Here is a 12,560-nt window from a genome sequence, read left to right on the forward strand (position 1 = left end):
CTTTTAATTGTTTATTAAAACCTTATCTTTTGCAATACTGTTTGCAGTAATGTTTAGGATGCTCTTGGGACTGCCTCGTTTCTTTAGTGCTTCGGAGATGTTCGCCCGAGCCCATACAAATGACTTCTGGGCTATTATTAGAATAAAAAAAAAATAAAAAAAATCTGTTGAGCCGGGCATGAGGCTGTCGGAACAGCATCTTGAAGACTGTGGCAGAAAACCTGTCTTCGCCTATCATGAAGCATTTTGTGCGTACACTTGTCGGTTACGATCGACGAGTGTATGCATAGAATGTTTCATGGGTTTTATGTTTAGCTTTTTGATGTGAAACATCTATAGCCGCACGTAAAACCGAATTCTGGCGTGGCGACGCGTCGCCACGCTATATGATGGTATATTTATACAGTCTATATGCAGTAGTGTGTATGGTGTGTGTATTTCGAAGTCACTGATTAACGAATTAAGTAGTCACGATTTGAAATAAATTCGTAAATTTTTGTATTTAATGAAAATAAATGTTTATTCAATAAATAGTCATCGTTATCTGGAAAAAAAGTCGTAATATTTTATTTTATCATTATGACATATTTAGTTTCTCTGTTATTTTCTGCATATTACTTTTACAAAATAATGTCGATGTTTCACATCTGCCAGGCGTCCCGTGACGGCTCACATTTTTAATAATACATAATATACTATAGCCCGGTCATTTTAGACATAAAAATAGTGATCAAATAAAGAAAATTCCGACAAAGCCAAATTTTTGTAGAGACCTTAGGATTACCACAAGGAATAAAGTGTCAAAAGTCCCCATCAGTCCCATGTGAGCTTAGGGACTTATTCGGGGTCAAAGGTCAAAATTTTAGGTTTTTTGAATTTTTCTCGAAAACGGTAAGTTTTATCGAAAAGTACCTCAGAGCAAAGATCTTAAAATTTTCTATAAAAATGATCCCCATGATTTTTTCTCTAAGACTCACTATTTCCCAGATATTGCGCTTGTAAGAATCATGTTCTACATAGTATGCACACATATGCCACGTATATACATATTTAGGTACTCAAGCAACCAAAAATGCCTACTCGTGTCTCTTTTATGTATACATTATTAGTATAACCTGGGAAGGCGCAGCAACGGACAGAAATATATTCTTCTAAAAGTTTATCAGCTTATCCAAAATGCCAAAACTTTATTTTATTTTTACATGCGATGACCGGATGCGATACCACGTCAGAAATGTTTAGAAGGGGCAAAAATTCAGTATTGAAATTATTTGAAAAAAAAAATGATTTGATTGACTGCGCAAAAGTATTTACAGAAATTAATTCTTCACCTCAAATACTAATTACTAAAGGAATTCGGTTTCTTCTTGCGGTTTATGGAGCTCCAAAAAAAATTGATTGCCTAGATACGTACAGATATTTAACATTTGTAAAAAATACACGAAACAAAAAGCAAGTACAGCTATCTTGTCTTCCTCCAACATCGGCATCTGCTAGTCAACATTTGTTTCGAGTATACTATCAAGTTCAGACATGGCAAGGCAATGAACTGAACCCTGAAGTCTGGGGTTGGAAATTGATAAATAATACTTTGGAACCGATTCGAACTTTACTGCCCCCTGCTCCAGAAAAACTTCTTAACACTATTTTTTGCAATTGCAAGAAAGGTTGTAGTGCCAAATGTGGCTGTAAAAAAGTAGGGTTGCAGTGTTCTCCAGCGTGTACCAATTGCCAAGGTGTCTCTTGCTCAAATGTTCAATTAAATAAAAGAGAGGAAGATTCATGTGATTTTGATGAAGAGACAACTGATTCATCTTCATTTGAACAATTTCTAAGCACTTATCAACAGGAAGGAGAAGAATAAGAACAAAAAGAAATTGAAGAAAACATGATTGTTGAAGTTGAATAATATGAAGAGTATGAGTCAGATTAAAGTAATAAAAAAAAGTTTGAGCGACAGTTAAACTCAGTAACCCATATCAATAATCTTCATACTATTAAATAATTATTGTTCTTGAAAATAACGTCAGAAAGGTTCGTGGAATAGGCCTACCGGGGATACCACGTTAAAAAAAACGCGCCGAGTACACTACCTCACAGGTGGTGAGGAAATGTGTGCATATTATGTAGAACGTGATTCTTAAAAGCGCAATATCTGGGAAATAGTGGGTCTTAGAGAAAAAATCATAGAAACCATTTTTATAGAGAATTTTAAGATCTACAACTTTGCTTTGAGGTACTTTTCGATAAAACTTACCGTTTTCGAGAAAAATCCAAAAAGCCTAAAATTTTGACTTTGGACCCCGAATAAGTCCCTAAGCTCACATGGGACTGATGGGGACTTTTGACACTTTATTCCTTGTGGTAAACCTAAGGTCTCTACGAAGATTTGGCTTTGTCGGAATTTTCTTTATTTCAATTGTCTAAAATGACCGGGCTATAGTCCGTAAGTTTATACTAACATAATGATGGATTATTTTATCGAAACAAATTTATCTATTAAAATAACAAATACATAATTAATAATAATAATAAAGCCCCGGAAATTCTGATATCTAATATGCTCATTTTCATATACTGTTCCTATTTTATTTTACATTGACGTTTATGTATAATTGATATATTAAAATGGATTATTCTTTTATAGAATACGCTGTAATTTTTCATCGAATTATTGTCGTCAAATTATGTACAAAACTTAAGGAAGGATGTAGAATTTGTGCCTCGGGGGTCGGTGGGGGAGGGGTTACAGAGGCAAAGTTTAGTCTGAGTGTAAAATGTAATAATGATTTTGGTCTGTATCGATTGTCAATTAAGAATTTGTGATACCACATCCTAGGGTCCGCCTAGGAATCCGCCTTTATCTATAACCTATACTAAGAAGAATACAAGAAAGCTGTAGTTGCATTTATGACATACAGTGGTACCTCGACATAGAAGTTTAATTCGTTTCGTATCTTTCCAAGTTCCAGCCCTGCGATTCTGTAACTCACTTTTCGAACTCACACAGCGGTTCATAAAATGACTGCTTCACGACTTGAGAGCGACCGCCGATGCGAAAACCGCTGTGAGAGTTCGAAAAGTGAGTTACAGAATCGCAGGGCTGCACACAAAACACCATCTCAGTTGTTTTTGAATAAGAAAATGAATTCACGCTTTAATTCAATAGACATCTGCGGACCAATGGTTACAAAATAAATGTGATAATGTTTTGTAAATGTACAAAAAGCAAAAATCGCGAACCCAACTTATCAAAAATGTTTCGATAGCAAACACGCAAACAGATTGATGTCCAGTCTGAGGTGGGAGATACTGTTAGTGTAGTGTGCGTTTCCTTGTTTCACAAATCTTGCTCTGAAAACACTCGTATATCGAGGTATTATTGTTATTAATATTTAAACCAGAGAGCCGAAGCTAGTATATATTATATGACAACGTTTAGATAATAAATAGTTTGCGTTTGTATCTTGATTGAAGTGGACCTGTGCGTGATTTAATTAATATGAAGTGAGTATTTTTTTAACAGTAGATTATTAGTTTTAGTAAAGTGATTTGGAAATAGGTTACTGAGGGTTCGAATCCCTGTGCAATAGATTTCTGTCTATGTTCTCGTAATGTCAAGGAAATCGTGACATACGGGTAAATACTAAGCATTAAGTTACGTACTTGATTATAAAGAATTTTTGAAGTCTCAGTGTTAGTGTATATCCCAGTGTCGTGTCGATTTTGTTTCTTTACTTACAAAAGCTTGCCAACGAGCACACGGCACGGCACACTGATATATTTATATTTAATAAAAAAAAGTGTGTGTGTCAGCTACGACGCACGATTGGAGTTTACTCCTTACGAACGATAAAATGCCGATAATGTTCTGTGGCTGTCGACCATATTTTCATAAAGGTGGTAAGAATATATGTTTTTATAATATAAATGTTTGTAGTAGTAATAAAACGTACCTACATCGTCTTTGCCCAAATAGGATTTTCTTTCTGTGACCAAAGTTACTTTTATAGTAAGAGAAGAATAAGAATGAACAATCTTTTTAGTTTTAATTTCACTGACCACTTACTATTGACAAAACTCTATGGCACGCTAGACAATCTACTTTTATTTTTTACACCTGTCAACACTGACAATGTTGTAACGTGGCAGTCAAAACTTCTACATAACGCCTCAACTTTTCGTGTTACACTTGATTTTACTCCTCATAAAATTTCCGTATCGGGCCTTATAACTAAATCGTTTCTTAAGGAGTAAACTCCAATAATATACAAGATTAAATGTGACAGGGAGAAGGCAAACATAACATACACGAAGAGACAAAAAATATAAAAACTACAGGAAAATAAAACTAAAATAAGTATCGCAATACAGCGAGGAAATGCTGCCAGCGTTAAAAGTATACTGCCACAGGGACCAAACTTTTTAATTTGTTTTGATTTTTAATAATTTTTATTGTTACTATGTAGGTTAAGAAAATTGAAAATACTGTTTAATTAATTGTATATATTTCAATATATAAATGAATTAAGGAATTTTTTGAAGTGAAAACTTCTTTAGCGGCGTTGTACACTTTTTTTGAAATGGGTAAAAAATATTACACTCGCGTCAGGACACGTGACCTGATCGAAAATTCGTAAGACGGATGGAGAGTAGACAGCTGGCGCGGCGTATTTAATGTAATATAAATTGTCATGTTTAAATAAATATTGTATTCTACCACATAAATGATAGTACTTTTATACTGATAATTAAAGCAATTCGTGCAAAATTATTCCCTAACCATTCCAAAATATCAAAAATGCACAACGTTAATATTCAAGTTTGCACTTCTGCCGGCACCCTAGGAGTGCAACCCGTCGTTTTTTTTTTGACAATTCACACCAATTGACCTAGTCCCATGCTAAGCTGGTGAAGTTTGTGTTATGGGTACTAGGCAACGGATATACATACATATTATAGATAGATAGACATATAAATACATTTATTTAAACACCCAAGACCTAAGCACAACACCAAATGCTCATCACATCGATGTTTGTCTCAGCCGGGGATCGAACCCGGGACCCATGGATTCGCAGTCAGGGGTACTAGACAAATGAGCCGTCATTGATTTCATAGTGTGGAAGAGCTGTGAATAACCAGTTTGTCAGAATTCTCAATCTGGATATTGGTTTGGTCAAAACGCGTTCTTCTGAAAGGGTGGGATGATGGGATGCCTGGGGTATAGGGTACACGACATTTAAATTTATTGATCAACCTAATTCATAAATATCTTTAACGCAAACGATATTTCAATTAATTCTCTACAATTCTTCAATGACAAACATCTAAAAGGCCTAGTGGTTCAAAGCGCGTTCGAAGGCTGCGCAAGATTCTTCGGATACATAACAGTATCTCTTTAATTGGCAGCTCATGTTTGAGCGTGCTCCGCAAGGAACAGAGGGCTTTGAATTGGACGCCCCTTTTCTTTTACAAAATGGTTAAATAAAAAATGTGATGCTCAAGAAATTTATATATGTTTTTCGTTTCAGAGTACATCTGTTACTGGCTCTCCTGATTGGGACCTGTTACGCTAACAATGGCGGTAATAATGTATTTTAACTAACCATCTCAAAACTCATTTCACTTTATATATTTGCAAACATCACCCGGGCAGTGTTATTTTTTACACAGTTTAATCCGCAATAGGATTTATATATTTATAGAATATATTTTAGAATGGATCCGAAACGTATTTATAGGAACATTCGTATATCACAGTTTTTCTGCTGGACTGGATTGGAGTAAATAAATAAATATCCTATTGGAGTAAATAAATAAATATCCTATTGGATGATTATTTATTTCATAGAAAAATAACTTACAATTAGTTGACAATACAAACCGAGTGCCGAAATATATCTTTCAAGCAACCGAGGGATAGTCTCTTACATAAAACACATTGATCATAGCTAGCATGTATGTCGCAGCCAACTAGCTCTATTAGCCGTTCAATCAACAGCCTGGCCTGTAAACCAAACAGCGCCGTTTAACTAGCGGCCTGCAAGATATCCAACCAGTTGATCAAACAGCTAGGCAAATGACTTGGATCGATAATCAAAACTTGCCTAGCCTGTTGACTGTTAATTTAAATTTAGTTCCACTTTCTACCACTCTCAAACTCGAAAGGAAACTCTTTAAACTGTCAATATGGTATCGGCAAACCACATCTTTGATGGTGTTTTCCAAAGTTCAATGAAAAACAACAAATACAATGGAAGAGTGTAGTAACGTGAAGAGTGTAGTTATGTGAATTTAGCTGTGACTGACTCAAGCACGAAGAATGCTGCAGAATGCTGAGGAAAAGCTGGATCCATAGAGTCACGAACGAAGAAGTTCTACGGCGCGCCAAACGCTCCCGAGAACTCACGTTGAACATTAAAAAGAAGAAGATAAGTTACTTGGGACATGTGTTTCGACACGAACGGTACCGACTTCTTCAAGTAATCATGATGGGCAAGGTTGAGGGGAAAAGACGCGCTGGCAGAAGGAGGAAGTCGTGGCTTCGCAATATTAGAGAACGGGAGTGGCCAGCGTAGAACAGCTGATGCGCTTGGTGAAAAATAAGAAGGAGTATGACGAGCTGACCGCCAAACTCCAGTAGTGGAGAGGCACTTCAAGAAGAAGACTCAAGCAATCGAATTTTTAAAGAAATATTTTCTTATGTCAGATGTTTCATCTCTTTTATGTCTGCGACATGATCAATCGATATCGAAAGCATTAGCCAGCCAGTTTATGAAATGATGTAACAAACGCTACGGCTTTATAACTGAATATCTTTGAGGCCGCTAGTTAAACGGCGCTGTTTAGTTAAAAGGCTTGCCTGTTAATTAAACGGCTTATTAAGCTAATTGGCTGCGACATGTATAATAGCAAAAAATCTATTAAACAAAAAGATTCCCTTACCATTAAATCTCTTTAGATTACTTTTTTTCCAGTGTGCAACATGTCAGACGGTTCAATAGGGACATGTGTAAAACCAGGACAATGTAAGGCACCGGACCTTGGTAACTTGAGTGTTTACAGGTACGTATATTTAATTTATTATACTAAGATCAGTTTTGACTGTAGTTAAAAAGCCTACTTAGGGAAAGATCGAGTCAAGACTTATAATCATGCAACGCAAAGATATTTTTTCCAAGAACTTAAGTCACGTTGGTTAAGGATACGTTGTCCCAGAATTCCCGGCAAAACAATGTTTAATATAAATTACTAAAAAAAACATTCCAGCCCTGCGATTCTGTAAAGGTGTGAGCTTGTTGTTTATTGTTTATCAGAATGCCAAATCTTAAAATGACTGCTTCACGACTGATTTGAGAGCGACCGCCGATGCGAAAGCCGCTGTGTGAGTTCGAAAAGTGAGATACAGAATCGCAGGGCAGTGATTCGTTGTCACGATAAAAAATAATTTCCAAACAATAATTTTTAGTCTAAATTTTTTTGATGACTATTCATGTCAGTTTTTAGTCTAATTATGCTTTTCTCGCATGAACCGCCATTGGAGAGTGGCCTCCAGGCGTTTCCATTTCTATCTATTTTCCGCTGTTTTCAATCTATCAATTCCTTCTATTGATTTATTATCGTCTTATATTTTCTTCTACCTTTCCATGCCATGTTATGATGCGGTATATTCATCAGTCCGTCTCTAAGTCTCTTGAATCTGCCTTAAAAATTCAACAGATATGAAAAAAAAAATCCAGCTGAGCTTTCTGAAAAGCTTCCAAAAACACTCCTCTTGCCAATAAAATGTTTCTTACTAGTTAAAACGGCTCTCACCTAATGCGATCCCAAGTCTTATCCATCAGTATATATTAAATATCATCACACCCTACTAATATTATAAACGCGAAAGTTTGTAAGTGTGGATGGATGTTTGTTACTCTTTCTTGTAAAAACAACTGAATTGATTTTAATAAAACTTTGCAATAATATAGCTTATACATCAGAATAACACATAGGCAATTTATAAATATTTTTAGGTGAATTATTCAAAATAGCAAGTAAGTAGGAAAAATCTACCATCTGCGAACTATTCTGGCGTGCGCTGCCAAAACCGCTAGAGTTACACATAATATGTAATGTATGATGGAAATGTTTATCTTAAATAGTCCTTTAAAAAAGGCCGGTATATATCTATGTCTTATGTGTAAGCCATTATAGCCAAAATAGTGAACCATTACTATAATATAAATTAATAATTTATTTCAAATGCACATTTGGTAGTAACAAATAATTGATTCCTAAATGAAAATAGATACTTTTATCGCTTGTGGTATTTAAAGTAGATAAAATATGTCTTTTACGCTACATCATTTGAAAAAATATTATTTTACTCCTGTGTAGATGAAGTCGCGGCCACCAGCTAATACCATCATATATCCATTATATTTTAAATAACGTTAATTTAAACTAATTGTAAAAAAAAAGTACACAGCTGTTCATAAAACGCCATCTTGTCTGTGAATACTCTACGTCTAGGTAGGTAGGTATGTGTAGAGAACCCTATAATTGTCAAAATACATAATTAACTTTAATAATGGTTTTAAATCCTCTCAACGCTTAATTCAGTTTTTCGTTTAAAACAATATTTGTTTATCGTAAATGAGTAGGACCTATTGTATATAGTCAGTACCTATCTGATAATGACGCATAATAATCTGTTTTTAACGTTTCATTTCGACTTTCAGGACAATACAAATGGTGTGCCCAACTGGAGAAGAATGCTGTGATTTTACAGATGTAATCCAATCTTCTAGTTCACCCATTACCGTTAATAATTATGTAAGAACATCAAATACTAATATGAATATAAATTATAACAATTTCAATTATTATAACAATTTTCAACAATATTATAGATAGTTTTACCATTTATCATTTAGTTATATCTATTAAATAAATACCAACCTACAATCTGCGGCTATTATATTATTCCGATTAAAGATATATACTGGTCGAAGATCCTTCGAAGAAAGATCCATGAAAGAACACCACCTTCTTACCTCCACATTATCCATTTTTATTAAAAACTGTTTAGCTTCTTCAGTCATTTGTCACTTTTCATAGCAAAATAGTTTAAGTTAAATTTTCAAATCGTACTCAAATAGTTTAAGAAATTTGTGAATGAGCGTATTATGTGGTTAAATTTTGTAAAATAAATTTATCAAAATCCTGTTATTTTATTTATTCCTAAAATACAAGTCAGTGATCTTGTTTGAGAGAGTTAAATTTATTCAACGATTATTTAATTTATTTAAACATTTATGTTGGAATATTTTCTGGACATCAGATCAATTATGATCCAATCATTATGATAAAGAAAAAAGAAACAAAAACTATAAGCAAAATTCACTATTTTTCATGACATTTCAGTCAGTAATTCTTCAGAACAGGGGGGCAAAAAGGGGATTAGGCTTAGCTGGTGGTAGTGATACCACCCCAATGCAATGCCAAAGAGCTCGAGTGCGTTGCGTTAGTAGGCTCATTTCCTGAAGGACCCTAAGTCGAATGGGCTCAAAAATATTTCAGTGGGTCGCTGGTTCCACATAGTGGTTGTGCACCCCAAAAACTGCCTTAAATCTCGCTCAGTAGTGAGACTACGTCGAGGTGATGCAGGTGGAATTTCAAAGTCTGCATCGACGTCCTTTGATGTAACTTAACTGCAGGTATTATCCGAACAACTCCTCTGAATTCATTCCTCTTACTCTCTCGGTAAGTGCGGTAGAAGATGCAGAGACCCGAAGTTGAATATGGTCATGTGGAAGGAGCTGGTACTGGGGAGATAATATGAATAATCCTGAACACTTCTCTAACACAAAACCCTGTATATAGATTATAGGACATTATGTTCTTTGAAAATTCTAATCATTTGACACTTCGAACACTGTCCCACAGACGGCTGTCCCGCTTTTGTGGGATGTCAAATTGATAAACTCGTTCGGTTTTTTAAGTCGGTTAAAAAGTAACCTAATCAACCCACAATAGATATCTACCCATATTATTAAATTGTTTTATAATCTATATATATAAAAATGAAACCCGTTTTCCGTTGTCACGACATAACATGAAAACGGCTTGACCGATTTGTCTGATTCTTTTTTTATAATATTACTTGAAGTACGAGGATGGTTCTTACGGAGAGAAAAATTAAAAAAAAATGAGTGAAAAAGTCTAAAAACAACACTTTTCTATATTCCCATACAAAATATTCGTAATAATATTTAAAGGCAATTTGAACTTTAATACCATATCATAAAGTTCAAGTGGAGGGGTTCCGGGAAGGTAAATTTTTATTTTTTTACATGATGTATTTGTTGTCTTATCAACTTTCTTTTTTTTATCTTACTAGCTAGACCGGTGTCTCGAATAGCAGAATAAGTATTAAAAAAATAAAGAATCGACTGTTAGGCGGTACGATGTTCGCCAGGCCAGCTAGTTAGAAATAAAACAAAAATGTATTTTTTTACTGATAACGGAATTTATCAAGGTCATAAAGTTCTTGCGCATATCACAGAATAACGTATGGTACTGGATACTTACCAATAGATTCATAACAACAATCCAAATCGGTAATTTTACTAATAAACTATAGACAATAAATAGAGAATAGGCGAAGCGGACGCGTGGCCATTCTGACCAAACCTGGTTTCGTACAGTTCCCCAAAAGACTTGGCGATAGGTGAAATATGAGGATCAAGAAGGAGAGGCACAGTGGATGCCCTCGGTCCCATCCAGGGGTTGAACTTTAAGTCAAGTCACTGGATACGGTTTTTATTATTAATTAAACTGTCGTGAATACTGGATCCCAGGTATGAACGTCAAAAAAATATGAAGAAGATTCTAGTTGCCCCTTCCAAAAGTTAGTTTCGTGTAGAAAATGGCAAGAATGGGCAAGAAACTCCACACTTACTCTTTTAAAATAGGTTTACAATATTTTGTTACATTTGTTAAATAATTATATGTGAAGACAATGGACTCTTAGAATAAAACTACTATACTAAAAAAGTTAGTATACATGTTCCTCACATATTTACAAATATCGAAACCGTAGAATTATACATTAAAGAGTAATAAAAATAATAGAAAAAACACAATAAAACAGTGTGTGAGATAAAATAAAATAATTACATTTTGTAGTATTATAAAAAAAAAATAACAAAAATAGGTATGTAAAAGCAAAAAATTAGCAACCAATTTTATTTTGTCCAGGCTCTATGATTGTCCTATGGAGCAGGAATGAGGGATGAAGCTTATGATAGAAGAAGGAAGCGGCTTCCAACAGAAAGCAGAATGACGTACACGCCCCTTTTGAATTAATTTATTAAATTTGATAATGAATAATGAATACGATTGGTATACTGCAGTATACTCAATTTAAAACTGAAGGACCAGATCAGAAGTAAACTATTGGGAAAATCTCTCTCAAAACAGAGAGAGATGGAGTCAATTGGAGGAAGTATATACTCAATAAGAGGTCCTTGGAAAAAAAAATATATATATATATATTTTTTTTTTAAATTTGATTTGTTATCTTTGAAGTGATATGAATATGTGTGTAATGGTGAATGTGGTAAATCACAGAACAGATTTTTATTTTTTTTGCTTATGTAACTTTAATGACGTTGTGGTTTATGACATTTTCCTTTGAATAATTGTAATGTAAAGGGCAAAACTTGCTGAGTTTCTTGCCCGTTCTTCTCAGAACAAGGCCTCCTGGTAGTTTTGCGAACGGATGGCGTAGTCTTGCTCTTTCGTGAATTTTGTAAACGTTGTTAACATTCATAAGCATGCTCTAAGAAGCATCTAAATTGAATAAACGTATTTTGATTTTGATTTTATATATTGTATATGTATGTATTTTATGTGTGTGTGTATATTTTGTAAATTTTTCAAGGAATAAATGAGGCTTAATTATTATTAAATACGATTAGAAATGATGAAATCTCAAGAAATATGTTTCCTATCTTTTCATTGGTATGCCGATAAGTCAATAGTTTTTGCTTCATAAATATAAACATCTTTATCATTTGGAATGTCCAAACGTAAAATTGCTACGTTTTCCTTAAAAATAAATTTGCCGCAGATAACCCCAGAACAACGTCATGAACCCGGGATATATAAATAATATGACAAAGAACGTGTTTATATTGAAATATAAATAAATAATAGTTTAAAAAAACTAAAAAAACACGCTTTTAAAGCACATCAAACTAAAAAGTGAAAAATAATTCCTAATTCAGGCTGAAAATGCTAATGAACAAAAAATACTGGTATTATTGTGAATTTTTTTTTTAGTTTTTTTAAACTATAATAATTTATTTTTTAGTTAAATTTTTTTTTCGGATTATTGCATAGTCATTGATCTTTGACAGGTGCGCAAAATTTGAATAAAATCTGTCCGTTTAAAGTGGGTCAAAATCGAGTCCGAAGGAGTCGGTTACATACATACAGGTGAAGCTATGATTGAACTGATCATGATGACTATTGACTTTGACAATAGATTTGGACTAGTGCAAAAT

At 34.1% G+C, this 12,560-nt stretch overlaps 1 long non-coding RNA gene across 1 annotated transcript; it reads left to right on the forward strand.

The window, feature by feature from the left end:
- Nucleotides 1-3,382: 3,382 nt before the first annotated feature.
- Nucleotides 3,383-9,214, forward strand: LOC125058485. Its single transcript, XR_007118413.1, has 4 exons — nucleotides 3,383-3,507; nucleotides 5,535-5,587; nucleotides 6,981-7,068; nucleotides 8,730-9,214. It is a non-coding gene; the product is annotated as an uncharacterized LOC125058485 (long non-coding RNA).
- The last annotated feature ends 3,346 nt before the right edge of the window (nucleotides 9,215-12,560 follow it).

Source organism: Pieris napi, chromosome 18, assembly GCF_905475465.1.
Source record: "Pieris napi chromosome 18, ilPieNapi1.2, whole genome shotgun sequence".
NCBI lineage: Eukaryota > Metazoa > Arthropoda > Insecta > Lepidoptera > Pieridae > Pieris > Pieris napi.